This window comes from Cornus florida, unplaced genomic scaffold, assembly GCF_030987335.1.
Source record: "Cornus florida cultivar Cherokee Brave unplaced genomic scaffold, ASM3098733v1 CherokeeBrave_3.0.0_Hap2_Chr10, whole genome shotgun sequence".
Classification (NCBI taxonomy): domain Eukaryota; kingdom Viridiplantae; phylum Streptophyta; class Magnoliopsida; order Cornales; family Cornaceae; genus Cornus; species Cornus florida.
In genome coordinates, this window is record NW_026775580.1 from 83,999,367 (window position 1) to 84,024,778 (window position 25,412).

Here is a 25,412-nt window from a genome sequence, read left to right on the forward strand (position 1 = left end):
TTACTCAAGTTCAAGAAGTTTTGGTAAAAAGGAGAAAGCCATGCGACTTTCTCCTAAACATTTACTTTTAGCACAATATTATATATATACATATATATATATATATATATATATATATATATATTCTTTCTTTATCTGTTTTATAATGAATAAGTTGCATAATACTTCAATTTTGTAAAAGAGGTTTCATAAAACTCAATTTTTATATAATAAAATAATTCAGATATTGTATCATTAATATCTCTCTTTAAATAAATAAACAAAATAAAATCTAAACTCTATTTTTAGGGCTCCTAAGAATTTATTAATATTTTTAGTCCAATTTTGACAAATAGCTTTGTTAAGCTCCATCTTTGTTTAGTAAAATAACTTGATATTATATTATTAATATTCTCATTTTTATACTCTCTATTTTTAGGACCCCTAAGTATTTAGTTTTCTCATAATGCCTATGTTATACTATAATAATAAGTTTCATAAAACTTCAATTTTGATAATGAGATTTGTCAAGCTCCAATTTTGCCTATTAAAATAACATGGATATTAAAATACTATTTTTCCATTGTCAGGATGTCATGTAAGGAAGGCTGTGATCCTTGGGACGTCATTGTCATCAATCTCGATGAACATGAATCTTGATATAAAGCTTGATTTCGAGCTAATGGGCCTGTACCAATGAAGACTTAATTGACACACCTCAATAAATCATGGACATGAACAGTTACCTAGCCCACCTCCCAAAACCATGAGGGACAAATACCATTAGTGGATAAATCACATAATCCTAACATAAGTCAACATTGATCACATACCTACCAAGTAGTAGCAGAAGGTCAACATTAATCACATACCTACCAAGTAGTGGCAGAAGGGAATTATTCAAATTTCTTGCTATCTTATTTGAAGCTAAGACAGGCATGAAGAATTTAAGCAAAAACTTATCAGGCTCAAGCCGCAGACTCTTAAGATCAAGGTGATCCCACTAATCAAAACTCTTCAAATGAAGGATATATTCAATAATCAAGCCGCAGTCTCTCTTGATCAAATTTATCACAGAACTACGCATGACCAGATTCTTAACATAATTAAGATACGTAGGCAGCTTTGGTCGCTCCCTAAGCTCGATCACCGCCAAAAAAATCTCCATTGAAGGTCAAGATATGTACTACTATGTTAAGCTAAGGGTCACTCCTTATGTTTGGAAGCAACAATCAAGTAAATTTTACTCATACTAAGACAGTGAGATACTAATAAGTAAGAGCTCCAATGCCTAGGTGATTATACCCAAAAGTACTAGAGGCTATCATTTCTGCTATCCTATACACTATTATCCATTGCTAGCCCTTCGTGCTATAATAAATTTTCATTTCATGTAGCCCATCGATGATCACACCCCACACTGGGGCAATTTCTAAGGTAATATCACAAATCCAGCTAATCTTATGTTAGTCTAGTTAGAAATTTTTATAATTAAGCAATCCGAATTAAAATGAAGAGAGGCCATCATTTCTATCATCTTTCATCATAATTTCCTTTGACAAGCCCATAGAGTTTTGTTACATTCTTTCTTCATAACCTACCATGTTACATTCTTTCTTCATAACCTACCAAGGATCATTACAAGCATGTCATTCTTTCACAAGAAAGTGAAAACAAGAAAAATACAAATCAAGACAAGGTGCCCAAAAAAAAAGAATCAAGCAAAGGTGCCCAAAAGAAGGATCAAGCAAAGGTGCCCAAAAAGAAAAATCAAGCACATAGGCCCAGAAGAAAAGTCAAGATAAACTCCAAAAAAAATGGTCAAAGACCAAGATGAAGGACACAAAAGCACAAGTTGATCCTTAGTCAGTTTACCCCAATTCACATTAATCTTGGGCCTTCATACATTCTTTTCATCACCCTAAACCTATGGCCACGCTACAACCTACATAAAGTCCTCTTTGATTAAGGATGATTGCTTAGCTATAAAAATTTTCGTTTAGATTAACATGAGAAAACATGGCCCAAGCTGGGGCAAATCATTTTTTATAGTGATCACGATTTATGAACCTCATATGGAAATAATATATTTGAGCCTTGATATCTTTTCTCGGTTACCATATACCTAGCCTATGTTACAGTCCTAATTAAAGTCCTCTTCGATTGGCAAAGATCACCAGAAATTGAAAACTCTTGCTTATTAAAGTCTGACAGAATGAACAATATTTGTCATTCTCCCCTAAACTGGGGCAGTTTTTGAAGGGAGTTCAATAAAACATGGTTCATCATCGAATAATAGTTTTGCAGATTACTCAAGAACAATTATACATATGGATATTCAATCAAGTATTGGCAAGTTGTCGACCACCTACAATTTTTAAATAAAAAAAAAAAAAAAAAAAAAAACTGAACTCAGTGAAAACCCACTTAAGGGCGCTGAGGGTAAAAAAGTGCAAAAGGTGGACTTGGTGAAAACCCAAGAATAGGGCCAAGGGTAAAAATGCAACCAGTCTCAACAAAAATCTCTTTTGAGATGTTAAGGGCAAAAGTGGTAGACCAGACTTAGTGAAAACCTGAAAGGGCGCTAAGTGCAACAGTATGGTCCTGAAAAAATAAAAATAATAATTCTCATCCAACTGAGGGTCCTAATCCTTAGATCAAACTACGTTCTGACCCAATTCCCACCATGCTACTTATAGTTGGCAACCCATATTACACTTGGGTTTGGTCATACCATTATTTAGGTCATCATTTATCCTACCATTTGCCCCACCCTCGAACCAACCCTTTAAATTTCAACATTTTTCAAAAAGGAACTATGAATAACCTGATACTTGACACTATCAAGATACATACCCAATTTGGGATCCATCTTAAGTGAGGTTAATCCACTTTCCAAACTTCATCACTCTGTGATTATTATGGTGTTGTCAAGTGACGAATCAAAGGTCACGACCTGTGGAGGAGGAATCAAGCAATATGTCAAAAGTCATGTTCAAGAAAGTAATGGACAACCGACAAACAAGGAGAACAGTATCCTTTTTATGATGTTAAACAAATAAAGTTAATTATCGTATTAATTACTTTACGTTCATTATATTAATAAATATGTTGTATGCTAAAGCACATGCTCAGACATTTTTAGAGCAGGTTGTAGAACCTAAGACTCTATATTTACATATTGCACCAGTAGCATGCTCATCGTCCCAGCTCAGGAGATGTATCATCTTGCTCATAGTCAAAGTGTCAACTTGTGCCCATAGCGCATCTATTTAAATATGTTTCTTTTTCCACTCATTTTTGGTCTTTAAGATATTTCCTTACTAAAGGATTATGAGAAGAAATATTTCCAATCTTTTACATATAATATAATTTGTCTCTATGCAAATTGATAATGCACTCATGTAGGTACATAAAGTCCTATAAGCTCCATTAATCATATTTCTGCAGTTCACCAGGTCAAGACGCTGTGTGATGTTCGAAAGAGACCATGAAAGCCCCATCCACTAATTGAAGCCACTAGGCAACTCAATGAAATGACACATGCCACCTATGATATAGAATAATATCAAGTTCCAACTGAGTATAGGTAACCACATGAATAACAAGGAGAAGATGTACGAAAGCCTACACCTTAAGAAGGGCTTCACTTAATTAGGGTGACATCTAGTCGACAAGTGTAAAGCCAAAGCAAGCAACACTTATGATTGCCTCAATTTTACTCTCCTCGACATGACATACAGAAGAAGAAGGAAAAGAAAGTGAAAACGACAAAAGTGGCATATCCACCTTAAAGCTCAGTCACTACTTGTGTAATTAAAACCTTTTCAGCTTAAGCATCACCATCATTGCCATCCTTATCTCAAATAGGAAGTCACTATTTTTGCAATCTCAATGCTCCCTCATATGGTATACCGCATCTCCATTGTTATTCACTGCTGATTAAATTTGCCATTTTTCAAGTAGGGGCATTCACATCATCAGAGTATGGTAAGATTGTATCTTTACTATAGCAGTGTTAGAACAGGTAAAATAAAAAAAATTTACCTACTTCTCACATGAAAAGGAATATAGTTTTTACTCATCCAATATATATCATAAAGTCAAAAGCTGCCATTTCATTCACTGAAATACAATTTGACATTTGTTTATACAAAGTCTAGTGCCTAAATTTCACCCTTAGTGTGTTAATCATGTGTGAATAATGCACTCGTAGTGTATTAAGTCTGATTCAAAATATCCAATAAAAGCCTTAGCGTGCCATTCATCAGAGTAAGCACCTCTAGTATGTTAAATATATATTTTTAGAACACACCCTTATCTGTTATCCCAATGGATAACCCAATTCGTAATAAGGACTAGAATGTTCCATGCACACACTTAAAGAACCCGTGGCCAATTTTGTGCCAACCAAGGCGCAAAATGGGTTATGTCTACTTCTTTGTTTGTCATTGCTTCACAACACCAAACAAAGAGGGGAAACTGTAGACACCCAATTTTGCCCCTACCTATTTGTAGGGGTATTCCGGTAAAACTAGTTTGGCCAAGTTAGGAATACCAGAAAATCTGACCACTGGATCATAAAATGAATGTCACCATTGGATTTGGAACGTCCTAAAACCTTTGGTTACACTTGGAGTCAAGTTTGTAACGTGACTCCTACCACTCGATTAAGGAAGGGGCAAGATCGTAATTTCGCACCCCTAACACGTTCAAGTTTGAGTAAAACTTGAGGGATAAACCAATTTAATATTCACATAAATATATATAAATAAAATAAATAAATAAACATATTAATAAGCGTATAATAAATCAATGATGTTTGCCCAGAATATTACAGTGGTCAAAACAAAACATGATTTGCATTAAGTAAGGAAAGTAAATAAAATAAAAGATATGATATATATATATATATATATATATATCATCATCATCATTTAAACTGTTGAAAATTGGATCCTTGCTTAAGGATGATTCAGTCCAGACATTAAGCCACCACTAGGGTCATGATCTCTATGGAAAGAGTGGTAACATAAATAAGTTAATAAAATAAAAATAGGGGAAAATATAATTATATATATATACAGGTACAGGCGCACATATGCACATTAAAAAGGGAAACCAATAATCGATTTTATGACCCATAAACCTATTGCACGAATTGCGACACCATTTAATATCATGATTGGTGATAAGGTAATAAATAAAAATAAATTGCAGTAACGAAAATGTTAATAATTTTTTAATTGCATAGAATCAGCTTTTTCAAAATAATGTGCTTGCTCACTAAGCATTTTTGCACTATAAATACACCATTTGTTCAGTCATTTGGGGGGGAGGCCGATGGCACATACACAGCCATCCATCACTACACACACAAACACCCTACAGACCCATTAAGGACCCTAAAATAAATTCCTTCTAACCTCTCTTGGCCTCCACACGTACCTCTAACATATTTTTTGTAGCCCTCACTCAAAAGTATAAACATTTTCTCTCCTCATAAGCCTACAACAATGTCCTAAGCATACAATAGCAGTTAGGACTCTGTCTGCGATTTTTTTCAAGCAATCAAATGGAGCCAAAGTTCCGCTGAAGTTCTCCTTGGAGGCCTTCTGCAATCTGATGAAAATTGATGATGCAAATCCATCCATGATGTAGTTAATTCACCCACAATTTTAGTGTCCTAGTTTAGTGGGTTTAGTGTTTGGTTGTTAACTGCAGAATAGGAAGTGGAGATAGTTGTTCCTATTTTTATGTTTATCTTTCAGCATGTTCTAAGAAAGTGGGGATGACCAATATATGTGTTTTATCTATAAATTAACATATGCCGATGCAATGTAATAGTGTGGGTTTTTAGAATCTCTGTTTTTTCAAAAATAATATATCAGTTTCAGTCTTTTTTTGGCTTCCAAAACAGAGCAAGTTGGTTCTCCTCTTTTTAATTTCCAACATTTTTGGTATCAGAGCATCGGGTTCTTTTGTGTTGGGCGTGTTGATGTTTTTGAAGAATTGTTGCAGCAGCAAAATTCAAGGAGAGGTATTTTCTTCAGCAAATTCAAGGAGAGGTATTTTCTTGTATTGAGTAATTCATCATGTCAACTGGTATGAATACTCTTAATCTCTCACAATCTTTAATCCCTATTTTTACTGGAGAAAATTATGAATTTTGGAGCATTAAGATGAGGACCTTTTTTATTTCACAAGATCTTTGGGATCTAGTTGAATCTGGCTATGCAGATATTGAGAGCTCTAAGGCTGCTGAGAAGGCAACCAATTTGAAGTTGACTGAGTTGAAAGAGCTTCGTAAAAAGGATGCGAAAGCTTTACTTGTTTTGCAGCAGGCTGTGAAAGATACAATCTTTCCTCGCATCTCAAATGCCACAAAATCAAAGGAAGCTTGGACTATTTTGAAGGATGAATTTCATGGAGACAACAAGATAACCATTGTGAAACTCCAGACCTTCCGTAGAGAGTTTGAGACTCTTCTCATGAAAGGTAGTGAATCTGTGCAAGATTTCTTTTCTAGAGTTTCTGTTATTGTAAATCAAATGAAAGCATTTGATGAGGAAATTTTTGATCAGAAAATTGTAGAAAAGATTTTAAGAAGTCTCCCTTCAAAATTTGATCATGTAGTCACTGCTATTGAGGAGTCTAAAGATTTAACAGTTTACTCTCTTAGTGAACTAATGGGTTCTCTTCTAGCTCATGAAGAAAGAATTAATAGATCATCACAGAAAAATATTGAGCAGTCATTTCAGGCCAAGGTGGAGATTTCTAACAGAGAGAAAAGTGTTGAAGGCACTTCCACGGATCAAAAAAATGCAGGACGAGGCCGAGGAAGAGGAGGCTATCGTAGTCGTGGAAGAGGACGTGGCAGATCTGGTATGGGTCGTCAAATTGGTGATAGAGACAACCATCACAGTGATAAAGGGAATTACAGACAGAATTATAAGGGAAAGCAATGCTATTACTGTAAGAAATTTGGCCATACTGAAGCTTATTGTTGGGAAAAGGAAAAACAACAAGCTAATTTTACTGAATCGAAGGAAGAAGTAAGTAATTTGTTTCTTACTTGTTTAAATTCCAATGAAAGCAAAGATGATATATGGTTGTTAGATAGTGGTTGTAGTAACCATATGACAGGAGAAAGAAGTCTTTTCCGTACTCTTGATGAATCAATAAAGTTGCAAGTTCGGCTTGGTGATGATAAACAAGTTCAAATTGAAGGCAAGGGAACCATTGTGGTTAAGAGCAAGACAGGTATTGAAAGATCAATTAATGATGTTTTCTATATTCCTGGTTTAGCTTATAATTTGTTGAGTGTTGGAAAATTGGCTCAAAAGGGATATACTGTCTTATTTCATGATGATATATGTGAAATTAAAAAGGGGAAATATGATTTGCCTCTTATTAAAGTTTACATGACTAAGAATAAGATGTTTCCTCTAGATCTTTCATGTTTTGATGATTGCGCACTGGTTGCCAATGTTAATGATGGGTCGAGGCTTTGGCATTTGCGTTATGGACATTTGTATTTTAATGGTCTGAAATTGTTGAGTCAGAAAAAGATGGTGTCTGGTCTACCTTCTATTATTTGTATTGATGATATTTGCGAAAGTTGTATTTATGGGAAGCAGCATCGCTTACCATTTCCAGTTGGAAAAGCTTTGAGAGCAAAGATGCCTCTAGAACTCGTTCATGCAGATATTTGTGGCCCAACAAATACTCCATCCTTAAACAATAGTAGATATTTCTTGTTGTTTACTGATGATTATACTCACATGAGTTGGGTTTACTTTCTTACTTACAATTCAGAAGCTGTTGAGAAATTTCAGGAATTTAAAGCTTTTGCAGGAAAAGAAAGTGGGCATGTTTTAAAAACTCTTCGAACTGACAGAGGGGGAGAATTCCTATCAAATCAGTTTGAGTCTTTTTGTAAGCTAAATGGCATCCGAAGGCAACTGACGGTAAGAAGAACTCCGGAACAGAATGGGGTCACCGAAAGAAAGAATAGGACAGTTGTGGAAATGGCTAGAAGTATGTTAAGTGAAAAGCGGCTTCCAAATGATTTTTGGGCAGAAGCAGTGGCAACTTCAGTCTTCCTCCTTAATATATCTCCAACAAAGGCGGTGCGTAATATAACTCCATATGAAGCTTGGTGGAAACGAAAGCCCGATGTAAGTCGTTTAAAAGTTTTTGGTAGTATTGCTTATTCTTTGATCGACTCAAATGACCGTACCAAGCTTGATAGGAAAAGTGAGAAATGTATCTTTGTTAGGTATAGTGATGAAACCAAGGGCTATCGGTTGTATAATCCAGAAACTAAGAAACTAATTATTCTCAGAGATGTTGTTTTTGATGAAAATAGTTTCTGGAATTGGGAGAGTGAAAAAAATCAAATTGTGTCATTTGTTGAAGATGAAGCTGAGTCGACACAGAGTATGGAGAAAGTAACGACTCCAAAATCCTCTCCATCATCAAGTTCTTCGGGGAGCACTCCTTCAAGGGATCTAAGTAGTGAAGACAACAGCCACATGAATCCTACTCTTGATACTAATACACCTCCACATAAGTTTCAGTCTTTAAAAGAAATTTATGAGTCATGCATTTTTGCTCTTATGATTTCAGAACCTATAAGTTATGAGGAGGCACAAGGAATACAAGAGTGGGAAAATTCTAGGCAAGAAGAAATAGCAGCAATTGAAAAAAATAAAACATGGGAGCTAGTAGACTTGCCAGCTGAGAATGATGCAATTGGTGTGAAATAGGTCTACAAAGTGAAGTACAATTCAGATGGTACTGTGCAAAAATTCAAGGCAAGGCTCGTTGCGAAAGGGTATGTGCAACAGTATGGTATAGACTTCTTTGACACTTTTTCCCCAGTTTCTAGATTTGAAACTATCAGAATGATTTTAAATTTAGCAGCTCAATTGAAATGGCAAGTATTTCAGTTTGATGTTAAATCTACTTTTTTAAATGGGTATTTGGAAGAAGATGTGTATGTTGAACAACCACAAGGATTTGTCATCAAAGGAAAGGGGGAGAAAGTCTACAAATTAAAAAAGGCTTTATATGGATTAAAGCAAGCTCCACGAGCATGGTACAGTAGACTTGATTCATATCTTCGTCAAAACGGGTTTCATCGAAGTGATAGTGCGCCTACTTTGTATGTGAAGGCAAAAGGTAATGATATTCTCATTGCATGTGTATATGTGGATGATATTATATACACTGGATCTTCTAGCTTCTTCATTAAAGAATTCAAGGAGAGTATGATGCAAGAGTTTGAAATGTCTAATTTGGGATTATTGCATTTTTTTCTTGGTCTTCAAGTTCAGCAAACTAATGATGGTATTTTTATCTCTCAAGAAAAATATGCATTAGATTTGCTCAAGAAATTTAATATGTCAAATTGCAAGATTTTTTCTACTCCCATGAATACAAGTGAGAAGTTATCAATGAATGATGGGACTCCAAAGGCTGATCAAAAGGTTTTTAGAAGCATGGTTGGAGGATTGTTGTATTTGACTCATTCTAAACCAGATATCATGTTTCCAGTGAGTTTAATCTCAAGGTTTATGCATAATCCTTCTACACATCATCTTGGAGCAGCAAAACGGATTCTTCGCTATGTTCGGGCAACAAGTAATTTTGGGATTTGGTATAAACCAGTTCCTAATTTTAAATTGCTTGGTTTTACTGACAGTGATTGGGCTAGTTTTACAGATGACAAGAAAAGCACAAGCGGTTTTGTCTTCAATCTTGGTTCGGGAGGTGTGTCTTGGGTTTCAAAGAAACAAGCAACAGTTGCATTATCATCTTCAGAAGCAGAGTATTAGGCAGCTTCATTAGCTGCTTGTCAAGCTATTTGGATGCGAAGAATTTTGGAAGACTTACATCAATGTAAGAGAGAGGAGACAAAGATCTATTGTGATAACTAGGCTACAATTGCAATGACAAAGAATCCAGTTTTTCATGGAAGAACAAAGCACATTGAAATGCGTCTCCATTTCATTCGGGATGTTGTTGCGAAAGGAATAATTATGATGAAATATTGTTCAACCAATGATCAAGTTGCAGATGGGTTCACCAAAGCACTCTCTTATATGAAATTTGTTAAATTCAGATTTTCTCTCGGTGTTTCCAGTTTTGCATAAAGGGGGAGTGATGAAAATTGATGATGCAAATCCATCCATGATGTAGTTAATTCACCCACGTTTTTAGTGTCCTAGTTTAGTGGGTTTAGTGTTTGGTTGTTAACTGCAGAATAGGAAGTGGAGATAGTTGTTCCTATTTTTATGTTTATCTTTTAGCATGTTCTAAGAAAGTGGGGATGACCACTACATGTGTTTTATCTATAAATTAACATATGCCGATGCAATGTAATAGTGTGGGTTTTTAGAATCTCGTTTTTTCAGAAATAATATATCAGTTTCAGTCTTTTTTTTGGCTTCCAAAACAGAGCAAGTTGGTTCTCCTCTTTTTAATTTCCAACACAATCTTCATAGTCTGCACTTGAGTAAAGGTGCTGCTTCAGAAAATAAAAAAAATAAAAAATGAATAAATCAAGTTTTGCATCGTTTAACAGGTATTCTTTCTAGGACCTTTGCTTTGCATTTTATTTTTCCTTCTCTTATTAACTGATTTTATGTTCATGAATACCTGCTAGTTTTTTTTTTTTTCTCTTTCTTTTTTCTTCTTTTCTTAAACATTATTTTCTTGGTCATATCCATGAATATATATAGTCTAGTCATTGTTTTCTTAATCACTCAAGTACATCTTATTCATGATATGTCATTCATTGTACGCTACATAGCCTTATTGATATGACTGACTGGAAATAATTTAATAGAAATATACCCTCATTATTATATTGGGTTTTGAATATACATATGTTGTTGTGTACAACATTTTGGAATTGAATTTTATTTTAGAAGTATAAAGAAATAATTGGAATTATAAAAGGAAAAAAATAGTTTTTAGGTTGATTGGTTATAATCTTCACACAGTACATTAAAAGTAATTTAGTGTTCTTTGTGAATAGACTAATTTCAAGTAACCTGCGAAAACTAGTTCTCAGTCTAAGAAGCCTAAGCATGTCGGCTATGTATTTATTTAAAGATTTATATACATAGTTTTCATCAAATAATCTTTAAAGCCAAAAATAATAAATTTTCTAATATATATGTTAAAAGCTAAAATATACATGCTCTTTTCAATTCACTTCAAAAATAATATTAGTTAGAAAGTGTAAGTTGAAGAAAATTCGGTCCTTAAAACATCTATTAAAAGCCATGTTCTTTTACAAGGTATGTTTTTTTTTCTTGAGCAAAACTTTTCCAAGAATGTTTCTTAAAATATGAGTGTTTCTAAATATCACATCTTTTTTTAAAAAAAGTCATATCCTTTTTCAAAAATAATAGTTAGTTAAATAAATAAAGTTTATTAAAAGCTATTTTTATTAAAATAAAATTTCCCTAAAAGATAGAACAAGTCCACGTTCACAGTGACATTAAATTAGAATTAATCATAAAATTTAATGTATTTCAGGGCTCATAACTACGTAAAGGTCAACCTTTTTTTTGAAAAATATTTGTAAAGAATGACTTCTTTACATTTTAACTTCCATAGATATATATTTTCTTAAATCCTAAAATTCCTAAATTTTAGGGTTGGGTTCATAAAAAATACACTACTCAATTTATATTTCATCTTTTAAAATAAATTAATTAGCTTCCTAAAGCGCAAAAAAATTCTTTATAAAAATATATGAACTTTCTTAATTTACAAGTTTCCTTAGAAACATTTTTAAAGTACAAATTTCCTTAGAAATACATATACTTTTCTTAGAATTTCTATGACAAATGATATAATTTTCTTACAAAAATTAATTTCTTTTTCTTAGAATTTCTATGACAAATGATATAATTTTCTTACAAAAATTAATTTCTTTAAATATTAGCTTCTTAAAGCATACCTGTATCATTAAAAACATTGTTTCTTTAAAATATATATGTTTCTTAAAGCATACTTTATAAAAAACAGTTTTTGAAATATAAGATACAAATCCCTCTAGAAATATATATAATTACATGTTTCTGTAGAACATGCTTTCTAAAATTATATGTTTTCCGTAGAAATATTTTTAAACAAATAATTTTTCCTATAGAAATAAATATATATTTAAATTACAAATTTACTCATATGCATATTTAAATATAAGTTTCCTTAGAAATTTATATGCTTTCCTAAATTATAAAGTTTCCTTAAATTTATATGCTTTCCTAAATTATAAAGTTTCCTAAAATTTATATGCTTTCCTAAATTATAAAGTTTCCTTAGAAACATTTTAAATACAATTTCCTTAGAAATGTATATGCATTTCCCTTATAAATATACTTTACTAAAATATAAACTTCCTTGTAAATATATATCCTTCTTAAATTATAATGTTTCCTTAGAAACATTTAAAAAAAAAAATCAAATCTGAATATATATGTTTCCATTAGTAACAATTTTCACTTTATTAAAAAATATATTTTCTCATAGAAACATTTCTACTAAAATAATTATTAAATTTGAACTACATTTGACCTGATCCTCGCCACTTATGGGATGAGGTATGTAGGCAACCTAGGTTTCGGTCATGACATTCGCTAAAATCTATCTTCTCTTATAAAACTCGTATGTTTATATATGCGTTTTTTTAAAGGTATTATTTTCTTAATAATCTATGCCTATGAAATAAATTATCTTATTTTCCTATACATACGATTAAATTTTTAAGTCATTTAAATAAATTATCTTTAATTATTAAATTATAGATATGGTACTTTTTTGGAATGCAATATAAAAACAAGGTAACCGTGTTTCACGAGTGTCGTGGGGTGCTAACACCTTCCCCATGCATAACCAGACCCCCGAATCCTTTAATTTGGTTTACGTAGACAAAGTGGGTGTCAAATATATTAGGGCCCATATTAGGCCTCTCATGTGTCCATCTATTTTTCCAAAGTTCTTAGACACCACAGGTGACCTAGCACACCATAATCCCATGCTAGGTGGCGACTCCGATTATTAATAAATTAGCCCTACTATAAAAATAAATAATAATTTGACCATAGTCACTCCGTTGCATTAAACCCCTTTTCTGACCCATTAAGTGTTTAATATAACCCTTATAGAGGTAGGGAAAAATCCAGGCGCGACATTTTCCCTACTCTCTAGATTGTTTTCTTTTATTTACATTAATCTTTAATTGTATTGTAGTTTAAATACACAAACCACCAATCATCTTTGATCACTCGACCTATTAATTCGATATTAATTTTCGTCACAAACACACCTCCGATCCCTTGGGACGATCCCTACCCACTCTATCTATATTTTTAGTTGGAAGTGGTAGTGACATTTTACAAATTTAAACTTGACCACATTTTATTCCACTCACTAGGCTGCGACACCAAGTTTTGGTGCTGTTGCCGGGGATTGGCACCGTCATGTTTGGATATTAAATAGGAATTAGTACTCTTTTGATCTTATTTTTTTTATTATTATTATTTTATTTATTTTAGTTACTTATTGTGTTTATTCTTGATTGACTAGGTGCATTGAGTCAAGAGAGCAAATCAAAGGGAAATTGAAGAGTAAGAGAAGCAAAGAAGCCAAGTGAAGCTAAGTAAGAGGATAGAAAGCTCAAAAATTAAAAAAAATTGCAAAGAAAACAAGGCAAAGAAAGAAATTTTTTTTGAAAAATAACTTGAAGTTGCTTAAGGACCCTTTGTGAACGTTTCTAAACTCAATCTCTAGATAAATCGTCAGCCCGCGTGGAGGCAAGTTTTTTATTTCTTAGATAGATCGTGAGCCCGCATGGAGGCAATTTAATTTTTCTTGCATATTGTTGAAAGCATGGGAGTATGGGATCATTGTATATGGAGGATTGTTGATTGTTAATTTTTTACGGAGGAGAAGTGATTGCTACTTGCTTGTTGCTTATTTTTGTTTTGTTTGTGCATGCATGGTTGTAGATCATTAAATCATACTCTTGTCCCACTTAATTTAAATCTTGAATCCATTGTTCGTAAGAAGGGGTAATTCTAGTCGCTCCATTTCATCAATGGAGGAACAAAATGAGGACCATGTGAAGGACCTTGGTCACATAGACTAACAAGGCATCCTCCACGCTAATGTGCATCATGAAAATATTCAAGTACCATTAGGCATGCCAAGACCATTTCTTCCACAACAACAAAGCCAAGTTCCATTGGGAATGCCTCCGCCAATTTTTGCTCCATAACCTCCCATTATTCAAAAGAGTCAAGGTGCTTATGTTGCACCTCTAATTTTGAATCATTCTCTTGTTTTGCGTGATTATTATGTCCCAAATGAATATAATGCACCTACATGCATTCAATTGCCCCCTTTTAGAGCACATCACTATGAAATCAAACTGCAAATTATTCAAATGCTTCCTAACTATCATAGACTTCCAAGTGAAGAACCTTACAAGCATTTGGATGAGTTTCTTGAAGTATGCTCCACCGTGAAATATACGGACATGTTGGAAGAGGTTTTGAGATTAAAACTTTTTCCTTTCACCCTTAACGACAAGGCAAAATATTGGTTTAACAATCTTAGGCCTTTTTTGATAACTTCTTGAATAGAAATGCAACAAGAGTTCTTGAAAAAGTACTATCCGGTTTCAAAGACCAATGCTATGAGAACTTCCATTAGAGAATTTTCTCAAGGTGATGAGGGAATTGTTTCATGAGGCATGGGAAAGATTTAATGACTTGCTTAGGAAATGTCCACATCATAACATGCCTAAGTGGCAATTAGTTCAATACTTCTTTGAAAGTTTGCCGGATAATCACAAGGGTATGGTAGATGCATTTATGGGTGGTTCTTATCTTGATAAGCATGAAAATGAAGTTTGGCAATTATATGAAAGCATGAGTGAGAATTCAATGTATAGATCCTTATCTTCCAAGAATGGTAGAAACTTAGGTGGAAGGAAGAATGTTGGCTTGTATCAAGTTGACAATTCCAATGACATAGCTGCCGAAATGAAATCATTATCTCAAAGGTTTGATCAACCAAAATTCGGTGAATCAATTGTCATCCCCCCCTAATCATACTCATCATGTTTCAAATGAATCTTGCATGACTTGTTCTAGTATCTTACATTCTACTTCCAATTATCCCCATGGACATATGCAAAATGAGCACCAAGAACAAGTAAATCCCACTTTTGTTCACCAAGGGAATAATGCTTATAGCACACATTACAATCCCGGATAGAGGAACCATCCAAACCTCTCTTGGAAAAGCCAAGGGAAAGGCTCAAACCCTCCCCAAGGTGGTTTTCAAGGAAAGTATGTTCCACCTCTAATGTAAGGCCAAGGTTCCTAAGGTTATAGATTGTTGATGATGGATTCTGCGTAACCTGGATCTGATCTGACTTCCTGAATAAAGAGAAGAAAAAGTGATCCTACGAACACCGGTGTGTTACTGGTGGAGTAGGCTCCGACGAACAAGTCAGTGTGAATGATAATCTCTTAAGAGAAATCAAGAACTTGAGTTAGGGTTTTTTTGCGTACCTCCAAACGTTGATTACCCCGCCTTTTTTATAGGGCTTAGGTTAAGATGTCATGTAGAATTACCTTATTGTAATCTGTAGACTTAATCCTCATCGTAATCTTTAATCCTTATCATACTCTGTAACCTTATCATAATCTGCAGAGCCTATCTCAATAGTGCGTTAATTTAGCAATCTTCCCTTAATTATGGATATTTAAATTATACATCCATCAATTACCCCCCGTTTCGGAGGATTGCTTGTCAAACCACCGGAACGTTAATTCCAAAATATCACACAATAATATATAGTTAGAATTGCAGAGCCTTGTCCATTAGTCTGACTTTATATTGTCATTTCGCGAATACAGTCGGGGTCATAGTATCACATTGGCAGCTCGTATATGTGGCAAGCTCGTATATTTGTCGTATATTGGCAAGCTTGTATATTTGTCATAGTGCCACATTGGCAGCTCGTATATGTGGCAAGCTGCCATGCTGGTAGTCTAACGTTATGTGGCAACCTGCCATGCCATGCTGCTGTGGCAAGCTGTTCTGCTGGCATGCTGCCGTTATTTGGCAGGTTGCCCTGCTGGCATGCTGTCTTTATTTGGCAAGCTATTATACTAGCATGTTGCTGTTATTTGGCAAGCTGCCCTGCCAGCATGCTGCCGTTATTTGGCAAGCTGCCCTGCTAACATGCTGCCTTTATTTGGCAAGCTATCATGCTGGCATGCTGTCGTTATTTGGCAAGCTGCCCTGCTGGCATGCTGCCTTTATTTGGCTAGCTGTTATGCTAGCATGCTGCCGTTATTTGGCAAGCTGCCCTGCCAGCATGCTGCCGTTATTTGGCAAACTGCCCTGCTGACATGCTGCCTTTATTTGGCAAGCTGTTATGCTGGCATGCTGCCTTTATTTGGTAAGCTGCATTGCTGGCATACTACCTTTATTTGGCAAGCTGCCCTGCTGGCATGCTGCCTTTATTTGGCAAGCTGCCCTGTTGGCATGCTCCCATTATTTGGTAAGCTGCCCTGCTGCCTTTATTTGGCAAGCTGCCCTGTTGGCATGCTCCCATTATTTGGCAAGCTGCCCTGCTGGCATGTTACCGTTATTTTATACTTAATTTTATTGACATCTTTAGTCGGCTCGTCCCTTTAATAAGGAAAGTAGATTAAGACGAGTTTCACGTAGCTCGTAATAAGGTAAGTAGATGAATACGAGCTTCACTCAGCTCACCTTTTAACAGGGGAAGTAGATTACTATGAGCTTCACCCAGCTTACCTTTTAACGAGGGAAGTAGATTACTATGAGCTTCATTCATCGGGGAAGTAGATTACTATGAGCTTCACCTAGCTCACCTTTTAACGAGGGAAGTAGATTACTATGAGCTTCACTCATCTCACCCTTTAACAAGGGAAGTAGATTAATACGAGCTTCACCCAGGTCACCCTTTAACAGGGGAAGTAGATTAATACGAGTTTCACCCAGGTCACCCTTTAACAGGGGAAGTAGATTACTATAAGCTTCACTCAGCTCACCCTTTAACAAGGGAAGTAGTTAACTCCTCATCTTTTTACGAGGGAAGTAGATTACTATGAGCTTCACTCATCTCACCCTTTAACAAGGGAAGTAGATTAAACGAGCTTCACTCAGGTCACCCTTTAACAGGGGGAGTAGATTACTATGAGCTTCACTCAGCTCACCCTTTAACAAGGGAAATAGTTAACCCCTCATCTTTTTACGAGGGAAGTAGATTACTATGAGCTTCACTCATCTCACCCTTTAACAAGGGAAGTAGATTAATACGAGTTTCACCTAGGTCACCCTTTAACAGGGGAAGTAGATTAATATGAGCTTCACTCAACTCACCCTTTAACAAGGGAAGTAGTTAACCCCTCATCTTTTTACAAGGGAAGAAGATGAAGCTGACCCTTCATTCTTTTAAGGGGGAAAGAGGTGTGGTCTTGACATGGGAGTCATCTCCTCTGATGGTTATCTCGGGATGTTGGCAAATCGTTGACACTTGTCGCACTTTTTAACGAAGTCAAGTGCATCTTTCTGCATGGTGGACCAATAGTATCCTAGTCGGATGGCCTTGTTAGCAAGTGACCTACCCCCAGCATGGTTTCCACAAACTCCTAGGTGGATCTCCCTTAAAATGTAGTCAGCTTCCTCGCTAGAAACGCATCGTAAATACGGCATGGAGAAGCTTCTCTTGTTGAGCACCCCTTTAATAAGCGTATACCTAGCTGCCCGCATCTTGACCTTTCGAGCTTCTGCTAGGTCTGTTGGTAGCACCCCATCCTTGATATATCTGTTGATAGGATCTGCCCATTCCACACTCAATATCGCTTGTTGCACTTCAATTTGTCTCTCCTGAGATATAGATGGTTCGTCCAAATATTCTAGTGGTATATTCTTATTGATCTCAGGTTCAATGCAGTAGCTAGCCGGACTAAAGCGTCTATTTTCCCATTCTCTTCTCGTGGTATTTGATGAATTGAGAATCTTTGGAAGTGATTCTTTAATTCCTTCACCTTTTGTAGGTAACTCTTCATCTTCTCGTCTCGTGCCTCGTATTCCGCTTGAACTTGTCCAGCGACCAGCTTGGAGTCGGTGTAATTGCTCAACCCCTAGGGCATTTGCCACTTTTAACCCTGCTATCAAGGCTTCGTACTCTGCTTTGTTGTTGGTTGCGTTGAAACCAAACCGAAGTACGTACTGTATACTTTCTCCCTCTGGGGAGACAAGAACAAGCCCGGCTCCGCTAACTTGAACATTAGATGACCCATCCACGAACAAGTCCCAAACTACTTCTGGGCCCATCTGCTCACTTAAACCTGGTTCTGTCAAAAATTGGGGTTGTTTCTCCTCTTCTGGAGGGGTAAACTCAGCTAAGAAATCAGCCAACACCTGAGCCTTTACTGCTGTTCTTGGCTTATATTGAATGTCGAACTCTTCTAACTCTACTGACCACTTCAACAGTCAACCAGAGCTTTCTGGCTTGTGTAGGACCTGTCGAAGGGGTTGATCTGTTAGGACCACTATCGTATGCGCTTGAAAGTATGGTCTCAGTTTTCTGGCGAACACAATTAAAGCAAAGGCCAACTGTTCCATCCTTGGATATCTTTCCTCCGCACCACTAAGTGCTCTGCTCATGAAGTATACTGGCTTTTGGACCCCTTCTTCTTCTCGTATCAGAGCTGAACTGACAGCTGTCGTGGAGACTGCAAGGTATATGTATAGTTCCTCTCCCGGTATGGTTCGAGACAGTAGTAGGGGAGAACTAAGGTATTGTTTTAGTTCTTTGAACGCCTGCTCACACTCTGGGGTCCATTCAAACGTATTCCTTAGCAGACGAAAGAAAGATAGACACCTGTCAGTTAACCGAGAGATTAGCCTACTCAAGGCAGTAATCTTCCCTGTTAGTCATTGTAGATCCTTGGTTGATCTTGTCAATCTCATGTCAATGACTGCTCGGATCTTCTTTGGATTGGCCTCAATTCCTCTTCTGCTTACCATATATCCCAAGAACTTTCCTGAGGAAACCCCAAAGGCACACTTGCTGGGGTTGAGTTTCAACTTATGCCTCCTAAGTACCTCGAAGGTCTCCTGCAGGTCAGTCAAATGGTCTTCAGTTTTTAAGCTTTTCACCAACATGTCATCAACATATACCTCCATGTTTCTACCAATTTGATGCTTAAACATTGCATTCACTAGCCTTTGGTATGTTGCACCAGCGTTCTTGAGCTCAAACGGCATTACTTTGTAACAGTACAAACCTCTATCAGTGATGAAGGCCATTTTTTTCTCTATCTGAGGTGTACATAGATATCTGGTTGTATCCAGAATATGCATCCATGAAACTTAATAGTTCATGTCCAGCCATTCCCTTAACGAGCATATCGATTCTTGGGAGAGGAAAGCTGTCATTCGGGCAAGCTTTGTTAAGGTCGGTGAAATCCACACATAGCCTCCACTTTCCATTTGCCTTCTTCACTAAGACCACATTTTCCAGCCAGTCGGGGTAGTACACCTCTTGAATAAAGTCGACTTTTAAGAGCTTTTCCACCTCTTCTGATATAGCCTGATTCCTTTCTGGAACGAAAGTCCTCCTCTTTTGTCTGACAGGTTTAAAGTCAGGATTTACATTTAAGCGGTGCTCCATGATAGTGGGGTCTATACCCGGCATGTCTTCGTGGACCCATGTAAATACGTCTCAATTCTTCCTGAGGAATTAAGTAAGTTTATCTTTGATACCTGGGGGGAGTAAAGACCCTATACTCACTTTTTTCTCGGGCTCACCGTCACCAAGGATGACCTCTTCTAGCTCCTCTGTAGGTTCCGCTCTATGAAAGTCTGGTCTATCTTTCCCTTCCAGCCCTTCAATCGTAAATGCCTCTTACGATTTTATTTTTCTAAGAGAGGCGACATAACATTCGCGAGCCATTGTTTGGTCCCCTCTTAGCTCTCCCATACCATATTCAGTTGGGAAGCGCATCAGGAGATGGTAAGTGGACGTGATTGCTTTCATGGCATTCAATGTTGTCCTCCCCAGGATAATATTGTATGATGATAGGCAGTCCACCACTACAAAGTAAACCATTATAGTGACCTGCTTTGGATTGGCTCCTGCAGTAACTGGAAGGGTAACTGCCCCGAGTGGATGTACTTTATCGCCTGAAAATCCCACCAGTGGTGATTTCATGGGTCGGAGCTTCTCTCGGCCAATTTTCAATTTCTCGTATGCCCAGGGGGTCATCATGGGGCTGGTGAATTCCCTTGTCATCTTTTTCAGAAAAGGTTATGACCGGCTCCTCAACTCGAGGTAATTTTGTTGGAGGACTTGTCATTCCAACTTCATTCACCTCTGAAAAACTCCGAATACTCCTAGCATGAGCCCTCCGAGCCGAACTCGTCTCACCACCACCAGCGAAGCCACCCGATATAACTTTGATCTCACCCATTGGTTGGTGTTGAGGAGGACGATCATCTCGGCCTTCCCAGGCTGGGTTGGAGCCTCCTTTTCCATTTCCAGTTGTGAATTTGCATAAATGACCTTTACGAACAAGGTTCTCGATCTGGTTTTTGAGGTCGCAATAATCTTCTGTGTTATGTCCATGGTCCCGGTGAAACCTACAGTATTTACCTAGAGACCTCTTTGTTGGATCAGCTTTTAGCTTTGGCGGCCATTTCAATGATGCGTCATCTTGAATCTGCAGAAAGACTTGATCTACAGATGTATTTAGGGGGTATAGTTATTATACCTGCCTGGGCTCACTGGGCGGCGAGACGATCTGTCAGCCTGGTTGTTTGAGAATTTCTTGTACTTCAATTCCTTTTCCTCCCTAGTGTTAGGTGCTGGCCTCTTCTTCTCCGACCTCTTATCTTTACCATCTTTGTTTTTTCGTGTATTCATAGCATCCTCAGCGTTCATGTGCTTCCATGCTCTAACCATCAACTCTGTCATGCTTGTAGGGGCTTCTTTTGATAAGAAAAATAGGAACTTAGAAGTCTGTAGTCCTCCCATAAAGGCTGTGAGGGCAACCTTGTCGTCCACCTCTCCTACCTGCAGCATATCAGCGTTAAAACGACTTATGTAACCACGGAGAGGCTTTCCCTTCTGCTGTTTCACATTCAATAAGTGTGTTGCTGTCTCATATGCCTCTGCCCAGCGATGAAGTGTCCAATGAATTGTTTGCTCAACTCGTTAAAGATTTCAATGGAGCCTGGCTTTAATTTATTGAACCAAAGACGAGCCCAACCCTTTAGTGTGGTAGGGAAAGCCCTGCACATAATCTCATCCGGTACGACTTGCAAATACATAAGAGCTTTATAGGTCTCTAAATGATCGAGAGGGTCCTGCGTCCCATCGAAGCTCTCAAGAGTTGGCATCTTAAATTTGCTAGGTAGAGAACAACTCATAACATAACAGTGAGGCTAAATGCTTGGTTGGTCTTCTGTACCAGATCGTTCACTGTGGCCTGGCCCTTCCCTTTCATTGCTTGCATGACGTCATTGACCCTAGTTCTCAGATCTTGCATCTATAGATTGAAATAAGTGACGTCTTCAGTCTTGTCACCAACACAACCAGAGGTACCTGCACGGAGCCTGGTATTATTCCGTTCAAGGGACCGATGGTGATGGCTTCTCTGTTGACCCCCTATTTGACTAAGCTCAGCGTCGTTGTCAATCCTACGGGAGTCATTATTGGGTACTTCATTATTCTCCACCTCATTAAGGTCGGCTAAGCGTTGTAGAATCATTGAATTTTTCTGGACTAATTGGTTCATTCCCTTATTTAAGGTTTAAACCTGTTGTTCCAATGCTGTGACGCGTTCCTGATCGTTTGGGACGGTGGGGGGTTGCCTCGTCGAGTCAGAAGTTTGCAACGCTTCGTATTCGCCAGCAACCAGACCAGATCGTAATCGAACCATACTTTATTTAGAGAACTAAAATCATTCCCACAGACGGCGCCAACTGTTGATGATGGATTCTGTGCAACCTGGATCTGATCTGACTTCCTGAATAAAGAGAAGAAAAAGTGATCCTACGAACACCGGTATGTTACCGGTGGAGTAGGCTCCGACGAACAAGTCAGTGTGAATGATAATCTTTTAAGAGAAATCAAGAACTTGAGTTAGGGTTTTTTTGCGTACCTCCAAATGTTGATTACCCCGCCTTTTTTATAGGGCTTAGGTTAAGATGTCACGTAGAATTACCTTATTGTAATCTGTAGACTTAATCCTCATCGTAATCTTTAATCCTTATCACAATCTGTAATCCTCATCGTAATCTGCAGAGCCTATCTCAATAGTGCGTTAATTTAGCAATCTTCCCTTAATTATGGATATTTAAATTATACATCCATCATAGATCATTTTTTTAATCACAAGGAAACCAATTTTCTAACTCTCATTTTCCTAATCAATCATTTTACTCTCAAGGAAATTCTAGGAGTACCATTTTTGAGGAAAAATTGTTGACCGCGTTGGGCACTTTAGAGGCCAATACTCAATGGTTTCATTCCCATTCTCAATCCATTGCTAAGCTAGAAACCCAAGTCGGGCAAATAGCTAGTATTTTGAATGTTAGAGAGAAAGGGAAAATGCCTCTAAATACCCCACCAAAGCAACAATTTATAGTGGAGACCAATTCCTCATCGGAAGGTCACATAATTGAACATGTTAATGCGGTGACAACTTTAAGAAGTGGAAAAATTGTTGATAACCAAGTTGGTGTCCAAAATAAAGTAAGTGAATCGGTGCAACCCAAGGTTATCACCCGTCTCGTTTCACATTCTATTCCTCCTTCATTGCATGTGCATGAACCCTTTGTTGAGAAAGTATTGAAAAATGATTTGAACAAAGATTTGAAAAATGATTTAAAAAATTCTTGTGTTGAAGATGCTTTAAAAAAAGACTTTGAAAAGGTTTTTGAGCCAAAGGCTCCATTTATGGATGCCTTTAAAGGATCCATTTCTATTGATAAACAAAAGACCAAAGTGAATGAAATAATTGAAGTGTTTAGGCAAGTAAAGATCAATCTTCCACTTTTGGATGCAATTAAGCAAATTCCTGCTTATGCCAAGTTTTTAAAAGATCTTTGCACCCAAAGAGGAAGAACAAGAGCCAAGCACCAAAGAAAGTGGTCTTGCCCAAGCAAGTGAGCTCCATCTTGCAACAGAACACTCTCCTAAAATTTAAGGAACCCGGTTCACCCACTACTTCTTGTGTCATTGGTGACCATGTCATTAACTGGGCTCTTCTTAATTTAGGAGCAAGTGTTAGCCTTATTTCATATTCGGTGTATGTTAAATTGGGCTTAGGAGACTTGAAACCGATGTCGATAGTTTTATAACTTGCCGACTGATCCATCAAAAAGCCCCAGGATATCATTGAGGATATGTTGATTAAAATTGATAAGTTCTTTTTCCCGGTTGATTTTGTTGTCATTGACACAGAACTGGCCCCAAATCCCAAGAATCAAATTCCCGTTATCATTGGTCGTCCATTCTTGGCAACCATCAATGCCAACATCAACTGTAGGACGGGGATAACAAAAATTTCATTTAGGCATATGAAGGTGAAATTGAATATATTTAATCCAACCCCAAGTTTGAATGATAAGCATGAAGAAGTGTGTGTTGTGGAGAAGTGTTTTCAAAATGAATTTGAAAAAGTTGAATCGTTGTTTGAAAATTGTGTTTTCAAAGGTTTACATTCCAATTTGATTTCAAAGGAAGTTATTTCAAAAACAAAGTTTGAAAGGGCATGGAAGCCCAAAAATTGCATTGATAAAGGACCATCAATCTCCTTTGAATCAAATCTAACAAGTTCTCTAGGGAACCATTTGTTAGGTGGGATTCAAAAATCCATTCACCCCGTTAAGGAGGGGATGCGTCATAAGATTTTTGATCAGGGCTAAAAGAGCCCAACGTCTTGCTAGAAACGTTAAAGACTAGTACATTTTGTAGGGTTTTACAACCCTATTCCTCCCTCATTTATGTTTTTATATGTTTTTGCGTCGTCTAGATATGAATTGAATTGAAAAAATCTGGCTTAAAAGCCATTTTTTGCATTTTAAGTATTACCAAGGACATTTTGATCGATCGAACTCAAGTTCGATTGATCGAAGTCTCATTTCGATCGATCGAATCACTCTTAATTAAGGATTTTTGAACTTCCATTTCGATCGATCAAAGGCAGGTTCAATCGATCGAAATCCATTTTGGATCAATCGAAGTTAAGGGTTCGATTGATCAAACATATTCGATCGATTGAAAATGCGTCATTTAAAAATTTCGAAAATCCCTTTTTAGCTGTTCGGTTTCTTTTTTCCATTTTTTTTATTTTAATTTTTCTCTTATTTTTCTTATTTTCTTTTCTTCCCTATTTTCCTTTTTCTTTTTCTTTTTCTTTTTCTTCCCTATTCGCCTTCTTCTCTCTTCTAAACCATAGCCACCACCCCCATCTCTCCCTCTCTCGCCAAAGCTCTCCCTCACTCTCATCTCAATCTCTCTCCCAATCTCTCATTCACCCAACACCAAATCCCATCCTCTCGTCCTCTCATTCCGGCGAGCACCAAAGAGAAGCTGAAGCTTCGCTGCCGTCCCTCCATTGAATTCGGCGAGGATTTTTGGCTCAAAGACCAAATCCCATCTTCCATTCTCTATTTTTTGGCTCGGGTAGCATTATAGCCATCATTTCCGGCCGATTTAGGCCAAGGAAATCCCGAAATCCATCTCCGGCAATTCCTGCATTTTTCGGCGAGACTCCGGCGAGTCTTTGGTCATCTTCTTCGGCGCCGGTGAGGTTCAAAAACCTCCGTTTTGCTCCAGAATTCTCCCTTCTTCTCCCCTCTATTCTCTAAAGTGTTGGGTAAGTCCTAATTTTTAATTTTTTTTATTTTGCTTTATTTTTATTTTGTTATTATTTTCTTATTGCATTTAATTTTTTCACTTTAATTTCTTTTTGTATATATTTTTTTTGTATATAAAATTACCAAAAACAAAATAGAAAATTAGAAAATGCCAAAAATAAATAAAAATAGATAAATAGATAAATAAATAAATGGTTTCTGAAAATTGTTGCTCAACAAAGTATATAGTTGGAACCAACTGATTTGGGATTGAATTCTGATAGATGTTGAATGTTAATAAGAAGAAATGATAGGGAATGTGGTTGTTGTTGGTAGTTGTTAGAAGGAGAACGGGCAATTTGAATTGGTTTTATTGACTTGTTGTGGGTAGTGTCCCAATTTGAGATTGATTCTTAATTATGTTTATATATATGTGTGTTTTGATGTGTTGAATAATTTTGGGATGTCCATTTTTAAGGGGAATCATGTCGGAT